Source organism: Ambystoma mexicanum, unplaced genomic scaffold, assembly GCF_040938575.1.
Source record: "Ambystoma mexicanum isolate Mex_15411 unplaced genomic scaffold, UKY_AmexF1_1 Mex_scaf10, whole genome shotgun sequence".
NCBI classification, from domain to species: domain Eukaryota; kingdom Metazoa; phylum Chordata; class Amphibia; order Caudata; family Ambystomatidae; genus Ambystoma; species Ambystoma mexicanum.
Genome location: NW_027182325.1, coordinates 2,760,001 through 2,765,000, shown reverse-complemented (window position 1 = coordinate 2,765,000; position 5,000 = coordinate 2,760,001). Strand labels below are relative to the sequence as shown.

The window sequence follows — 5,000 nt, the reverse complement described above, 5'->3', positions numbered from 1 at the left end:
TGTACTTTTAAGCATCTAGTCAGCTAGACCTTGCAGTTTTGAAAGGCAATTGAGAAATGGCTCACTTCCTGAACTTGGAGCACAAAAAAGCCTACAGCACCTGGTATTCCCAGGCGGTCTCCCATCCAGGTACTAACTAGGCCCGACACTGCTTAGCTTCTGAGATCAGACGAGATCAGGCACATTCAGTGTGGTGTGGCCGTAGGCTCTGGGCCTAGTGAGTTTTGTACTTTTAAGCATCTAGTCGGCTAGACCTTGCAGTTTTAAAAGGCAATTGAGAAAGGGCTCACTTCCTGAACTTGGAGCACAAAAAAGCCTACAGCACCTGGTATTCCCAGGCGGTCTCCCATCCAGGTACTAACTAGGCCTGACACTGCTTAACTTCCGAGATCAGTCGAGATCGGGTGCATTCAGTGTGGTGTGGCCGTAGGCTCTAGGAATGCTAAGAATATTACTCTTATGCATTTGCATTTAGTAAGCTAAGCCATGCAGCCACTTGCAACATGATACCACGCTCATCGCTCGATCAGGCTCGATCAGGCGAGATATATAAGACTGGTGGGCCCATTCAGGACTCCTATGTCTGGTAGGATAACTTTAATTCATCCATCCTGTGTCTGTTGCAGGGAGGTGGAGAGAACAATCAACACAATAATGGTTTTCTTTCATGCCTCTTGAAGGACTCAATATTCTCTGTACTGCATTACATGTGAAAGTCGATTTATTACCCATGAACACACTACCTGTATGCTAATTCTATGTAAAAAGGTAGCTCCAGCCCTCATGATGTTGTCCAACATTTCCGCTATAAAACGGGATAGAATTATTTTGGAAACATACCAAATTTGAAAAATAATTGAGAAGTTGCGCAATTACTAATCATGGAGCACAAAAAAAGCCTACAGCACCTGGTATTCCCAGGCAGTCTCCCATCCAGGTACTAACTAGGCCTGACACTGCTTAACTTCCGAGATCAGACGAGATCGGGTGCATTCAGTGTGGTGTGGCCGTAGGCTCTAGGAATGCTAAGAATATTACTCTTATGCATTTGCATTTAGTAAGCTAAGCCATGCAGCCACTTGCAACATGATACCACGCTCATCGCTCGATCAGGCTCGATCAGGCGAGATATATAAGACTGGTGGGCCCATTCAGGACTCCTATGTCTGGTAGGATAACTTTAATTCATCCATCCTGTGTCTGTTGCAGGGAGGTGGAGAGAACAATCAACACAATAATGGTTTTCTTTCATGCCTCTTGAAGGACTCAATATTTTCTGTACTGCATTACATGTGAAAGTCGATTTATTACCCATGAACACACTACCTGTATGCTAATTCTATGTAAAAAGGTAGCTCCAGCCCTCATGATGTTGTCCAACATTTCCGCTATAAAACGGGATACAATTATTTTGGAAACATACCAAATTTGAAAAATAATTGAGAAGTTGCGCAATTACTAATCATGGAGCACAAAAAAAGCCTACAGCACCTGGTATTCCCAGGCAGTCTCCCATCCAGGTACTAACTAGGCCCGACCCTGCTTAGCTTCCGAGATCGGGCGCATTCAGTGTGGTGTGGCCGTAGGCTCTGGGCCTAGTGAGTTTGTACTTTTAAGCATCTAGTCGGCTAGACCTTGCAGTTTTGAAAGGCAATTGTGAAATGGCTCACTTCCTGAACTTGGAGCACAAAAAAGCCTACAGCACCTGGTATTCCCAGGTGGTCTCCCATCCAGGTACTAACTAGGCCCGACACTGCTTAGCTTCCGAGATCAGACGAGATCGGGCGCATTCAGTGTGGTGTGGCCGTAGGCTCTGGGCCTAGTGAGTTTTGTACTTTTAAGCATCTAGTCGGCTAGACCTTGCAGTTTTGAAAGGCAATTGAGAAATGGCTCACTTCCTGAACTTGGAGCACAAAAAAGCCTACAGCACCTGGTATTCCCAGGCGGTCTCCCATCCAGGTACTAACTAGGCCTGACACTGCTTAACTTCCGAGATCAGACGAGATCGGGTGCATTCAGTGTGGTGTGGCCGTAGGCTCTAGGAATGCTAAGAATATTACTCTTATGCATTTGCATTTAGTAAGCTAAGCCATGCAGCCACTTGCAACATGATACCACGCTCATCGCTCGATCAGGCTCGATCAGGCGAGATATATAAGACTGGTGGGCCCATTCAGGACTCCTATGTCTGGTAGGATAACTTTAATTCATCCATCCTGTGTCTGTTGCAGGGAGGTGGAGAGAACAATCAACACAATAATGGTTTTCTTTCATGCCTCTTGAAGGACTCAATATTTTCTGTACTGCATTACATGTGAAAGTCGATTTATTACCCATGAACACACTACCTGTATGCTAATTCTATGTAAAAAGGTAGCTCCAGCCCTCATGATGTTGTCCAACATTTCCGCTATAAAACGGGATACAATTATTTTGGAAACATACCAAATTTGAAAAATAATTGAGAAGTTGCGCAATTACTAATCATGGAGCACAAAAAAAGCCTACAGCACCTGGTATTCCCAGGCAGTCTCCCATCCAGGTACTAACTAGGCCCGACCCTGCTTAGCTTCCGAGATCGGGCGCATTCAGTGTGGTGTGGCCGTAGGCTCTGGGCCTAGTGAGTTTGTACTTTTAAGCATCTAGTCGGCTAGACCTTGCAGTTTTGAAAGGCAATTGTGAAATGGCTCACTTCCTGAACTTGGAGCACAAAAAAGCCTACAGCACCTGGTATTCCCAGGTGGTCTCCCATCCAGGTACTAACTAGGCCCGACACTGCTTAGCTTCCGAGATCAGACGAGATCGGGCGCATTCAGTGTGGTGTGGCCGTAGGCTCTGGGCCTAGTGAGTTTTGTACTTTTAAGCATCTAGTCGGCTAGACCTTGCAGTTTTGAAAGGCAATTGAGAAATGGCTCACTTCCTGAACTTGGAGCACAAAAAAGCCTACAGCACCTGGTATTCCCAGGCGGTCTCCCATCCAGGTACTAACTAGGCCTGACACTGCTTAACTTCCGAGATCAGACGAGATCGGGTGCATTCAGTGTGGTGTGGCCGAAGGCTCTAGGAATGCTAAGAATATTACTCTTATGCATTTGCATTTAGTAAGCTAAGCCATGCAGCCACTTGCAACATGATACCACGCTCATCGCTCGATCAGGCTCGATCAGGCGAGATATATAAGACTGGTGGGCCCATTCAGGACTCCTATGTCTGGTAGGATAACTTTAATTCATCCATCCTGTGTCTGTTGCAGGGAGGTGGAGAGAACAATCAACACAATAATGGTTTTCTTTCATGCCTCTTGAAGGACTCAATATTCTCTGTACTGCATTACATGTGAAAGTCGATTTATTACCCATGAACACACTACCTGTATGCTAATTCTATGTAAAAAGGTAGCTCCAGCCCTCATGATGTTGTCCAACATTTCCGCTATAAAACGGGATACAATTATTTTGGAAACATACCAAATTTGAAAAATAATTGAGAAGTTGCGCAATTACTAATCATGGAGCACAAAAAAGCCTACAGCACCTGGTATTCCCAGGCAGTCTCCCATCCAGGTACTAACTAGGCCTGACCCTGCTTAGCTTTCGAGATCGGGCACATTCAGTGTGGTGTGGCCGTAGGCTCTGGGCCTAGTGAGTTTTGTACTTTTAAGCATCTAGTCGGCTAGACCTTGCAGTTTTGAAAGGCAATTGTGAAATGGCTCACTTCCTGAACTTGGACACAAAAAAGCCTACAGCACCTGGTATTCCCAGGTGGTCTCCCATCCAGGTACTAACTAGGCCCGACACTGCTTAGCTTCCGAGATCAGACAAGATCGGGCGCAATCAGTGTGGTGTGGCCGTAGGCTCTGGGCCTAGTGAGTTTTGTACTTTTAAGCATCTAGTCAGCTAGACCTTGCAGTTTTGAAAGGCAATTGAGAAATGGCTCACTTCCTGAACTTGGAGCACAAAAAAGCCTACAGCACCTGGTATTCCCAGGCGGTCTCCCATCCAGGTACTAACGAGGCCCGACACTGCTTAGCTTCCGAGATCAGACGAGATCGGGCGCATTCGGTGTGGTGTGGCCGTAGGCTCTGGTTCTTGTGAGTTTTGTACTTTTAAGCATCTAGTCGGCTAGACCTTGCAGTTTTGAAAGGCAATTGAGAAATGGCTCACTTCCTGAACTTGGAGTACAAAAAAGCCTACAGCACCTGGTATTCCCAGGCGGTCTTCCACCCAGGTACTAACTAGGCCCGACACTGCTTAGCTTCTGAGATCAGACGAGATCAGGCACATTCAGTGTGGTGTGGCCGTAGGCTCTGGGCCTAGTGAGTTTTGTACTTTTAAGCATCTAGTCGGCTAGACCTTGCAGTTTTAAAAGGCAATTGAGAAAGGGCTCACTTCCTGAACTTGGAGCACAAAAAAGCCTACAGCACCTGGTATTCCCAGGCGGTCTCCCATCCAGGTACTAACTAGGCCTGACACTGCTTAACTTCCGAGATCAGTCAAGATCGGGTGCATTCAGTGTGGTGTGGCCGTAGGCTCTAGGAATGCTAAGAATATTACTCTTATGCATTTGCATTTAGTAAGCTAAGCCATGCAGCCACTTGCAACATGATACCACGCTCATCGCTCGATCAGGCTCGATCAGGCGAGATATATAAGACTGGTGGGCCCATTCAGGACTCCTATGTCTGGTAGGATAACTTTAATTCATCCATCCTGTGTCTGTTGCAGGGAGGTGGAGAGAACAATCAACACAATAATGGTTTTCTTTCATGCCTCTTGAAGGACTCAATATTCTCTGTACTGCATTACATGTGAAAGTCGATTTATTACCCATGAACACACTACCTGTATGCTAATTCTATGTAAAAAGGTAGCTCCAGCCCTCATGATGTTGTCCAACATTTCCGCTATAAAACGGGATACAATTATTTTGGAAACATACCAAATTTGAAAAATAATTGAGAAGTTGCGCAATTACTAATCATGGAGCACAAAAAAAGCCTA

General features: G+C 45.8%; 11 non-coding genes and 4 pseudogenes across 11 annotated transcripts; all 15 read right to left on the bottom strand.

The window, feature by feature from the left end:
• Positions 1 to 88: 88 nt before the first annotated feature.
• LOC138550823 (5S ribosomal RNA) lies at positions 89 to 207 on the bottom strand. The gene has a single exon (XR_011294568.1). It is a non-coding gene; the product is annotated as a 5S ribosomal RNA (ribosomal RNA).
• A 106-nt stretch (positions 208 to 313) lies between these two features.
• Positions 314 to 432, bottom strand: LOC138538864 (5S ribosomal RNA). Its single transcript, XR_011286949.1, has one exon. It is a non-coding gene; the product is annotated as a 5S ribosomal RNA (ribosomal RNA).
• Positions 433 to 896: 464 nt separating this feature from the next.
• LOC138537553 (5S ribosomal RNA) lies at positions 897 to 1,015 on the bottom strand. The gene has a single exon (XR_011285685.1). It is a non-coding gene; the product is annotated as a 5S ribosomal RNA (ribosomal RNA).
• Positions 1,016 to 1,479: 464 nt separating this feature from the next.
• Positions 1,480 to 1,588, bottom strand: LOC138543657 (5S ribosomal RNA; annotated as a pseudogene).
• Positions 1,589 to 1,693: 105 nt separating this feature from the next.
• Positions 1,694 to 1,812, bottom strand: LOC138550631 (5S ribosomal RNA). Its single transcript, XR_011294381.1, has one exon. It is a non-coding gene; the product is annotated as a 5S ribosomal RNA (ribosomal RNA).
• A 106-nt stretch (positions 1,813 to 1,918) lies between these two features.
• LOC138549219 (5S ribosomal RNA) lies at positions 1,919 to 2,037 on the bottom strand. The gene has a single exon (XR_011293004.1). It is a non-coding gene; the product is annotated as a 5S ribosomal RNA (ribosomal RNA).
• Positions 2,038 to 2,501: 464 nt separating this feature from the next.
• On the bottom strand, positions 2,502 to 2,610 carry LOC138543656 (5S ribosomal RNA; annotated as a pseudogene).
• A 105-nt stretch (positions 2,611 to 2,715) lies between these two features.
• On the bottom strand, positions 2,716 to 2,834 carry LOC138550619 (5S ribosomal RNA). Its single transcript, XR_011294369.1, has one exon. It is a non-coding gene; the product is annotated as a 5S ribosomal RNA (ribosomal RNA).
• Positions 2,835 to 2,940: 106 nt separating this feature from the next.
• On the bottom strand, positions 2,941 to 3,059 carry LOC138537493 (5S ribosomal RNA). Its single transcript, XR_011285626.1, has one exon. It is a non-coding gene; the product is annotated as a 5S ribosomal RNA (ribosomal RNA).
• A 463-nt stretch (positions 3,060 to 3,522) lies between these two features.
• On the bottom strand, positions 3,523 to 3,631 carry LOC138547016 (5S ribosomal RNA; annotated as a pseudogene).
• Positions 3,632 to 3,736: 105 nt separating this feature from the next.
• On the bottom strand, positions 3,737 to 3,855 carry LOC138537760 (5S ribosomal RNA). The gene has a single exon (XR_011285885.1). It is a non-coding gene; the product is annotated as a 5S ribosomal RNA (ribosomal RNA).
• Positions 3,856 to 3,961: 106 nt separating this feature from the next.
• On the bottom strand, positions 3,962 to 4,080 carry LOC138540575 (5S ribosomal RNA). Its single transcript, XR_011288618.1, has one exon. It is a non-coding gene; the product is annotated as a 5S ribosomal RNA (ribosomal RNA).
• Positions 4,081 to 4,186: 106 nt separating this feature from the next.
• LOC138540921 (5S ribosomal RNA) lies at positions 4,187 to 4,305 on the bottom strand. Its single transcript, XR_011288945.1, has one exon. It is a non-coding gene; the product is annotated as a 5S ribosomal RNA (ribosomal RNA).
• Positions 4,306 to 4,411: 106 nt separating this feature from the next.
• Positions 4,412 to 4,530, bottom strand: LOC138542086 (5S ribosomal RNA). Its single transcript, XR_011290074.1, has one exon. It is a non-coding gene; the product is annotated as a 5S ribosomal RNA (ribosomal RNA).
• A 464-nt stretch (positions 4,531 to 4,994) lies between these two features.
• Positions 4,995 to 5,000, bottom strand: part of LOC138544663 (5S ribosomal RNA) — a 109-nt pseudogene continuing 103 nt past the window's right edge.